The sequence below is a fragment of the Crinia signifera genome, chromosome 5, assembly GCF_055691185.1.
Source record: "Crinia signifera chromosome 5, ASM5569118v1, whole genome shotgun sequence".
Taxonomy (NCBI): Eukaryota; Metazoa; Chordata; class Amphibia; order Anura; family Myobatrachidae; genus Crinia; species Crinia signifera.
In genome coordinates this window covers 141,336,112-141,337,744 of record NC_139221.1, presented here as the reverse complement: position 1 = coordinate 141,337,744, position 1,633 = coordinate 141,336,112, and positions in this window count along the sequence as shown.

Here is a 1,633-nt window from a genome sequence, read left to right as displayed (position 1 = left end):
AACGACCTCAACGAACAGTTTGCTGCATAATACCAGTGCCCACTTTCCTCCCACGAAGACCAACCTCCCAAAAGGAGAATTCTTGCGATTACGCCGTAATTGCTCAGAAGACGCAGTATACGAAGACAAATGTAAAGACCTTGCCATCAGGCTACAAGAACGGGGCTATTCAAAAAGGACCATCAAGAAAGCCAAAAGAGACACCCAATCCATGGAAAGGGATGAGATGCTGTTCCGTACTAAATCTATCCCTGAAGATACCAAAACCATAAGGATGGTGGGCGACTTCTGCAATGAGTGGAAAGATATCACCAATATCATCCAAAGACACTGGCATGTGTTACTATCAGATGACGACCTAGCAACCACTCTCAACAAAAGAGTAGACATGAGTTGGCGACGGGCCCCAAACCTTAGGGATAACTTGGTCCACAGTCACTATGTAGCCAAACAACCGAGCAAACCCACGACCACAGGCAGTTACCCGTGTGGAGGGTGCAAAGCATGCACTCACGTCACCAATATCACCACTATGAAAAACAGATATGGGGATACCATAAACATTCGGGGATTCTACAATTGCAAATGCCCCAACATGATCTACTGCATCACGTGCCCCTGCCAAATCAAATACGTAGGGATGACATCAAGACCCCTGAAGCAGAGAATTTTGGAGCATATAAGCAATGTAAGGAATGCTGCAAGTGACCGGAAGAAATTTAAAACCATCACTACAGTTGCCCGCCACTTCCTACAAGTCCATAATTCGAATACGGATACCCTCTCTTTCTTTGGACTGGAACAAATCCACCTTGGCAGAAGAGGTGGGGATATTAACAATGCCCTTTTAAGAAGAGAGAGCTGGTGGATCTTTCAACTAATGACCCTGGCACCAAACGGCCTCAATGAGGGTATCAACTTCAGTGCTTTCCTGCATTGAATATCTTATTTCCCACTTTTCTTCCCTATACCCCTAGTCCAATACCAAGTGCGTAGTTATCACGCCTCATATCAAGGTTTTTTGAGACAACGCTCACAGCACCATACCAGTTCGGTAACAACTACCAGTACTCCTCAATCCCATGTTCAATAGGCTGTCCCTCTTAAACACCTTGCTTAATGTCCTGACCACAGGTGACTTCGACACAATACTCTCAATATTAGTCCAATCATGCCAGTATATGTGGCTACTACAATCCCCATCCTATGTACCGCTTACAATGGTTGATCTTTACAGCAGCATTTGTTATGTTATTCACACACTGTCTCTAATTCTTATTTTATTTTTCCTTTTACCCCCAGCAGGACGACATATCCCAGTGATGTGGGACCAAAAAATATAAAATAAAAAATAAAAACAATATCTAATAAATAAACAAAAAATATCCGTACCAACACGCCTCCCTCCACTGGCTTCCCCCAGATAATAGTCAACAATAGAAGGTGCTATACCAGGCACTCTCATTACCATACATTTCCCCTATCTTTTTATCTATTTTTGTTTTTGTTTTGTTTTGGTTCATTTCAATAATAAGATGCACTACTCTAAAACATCAGTGTCATTGATACTTGAATAAGCTATTGGTTTAAAGCCTCCATTATCATATGCAGCTTGGTGGAAACCTCATTATTT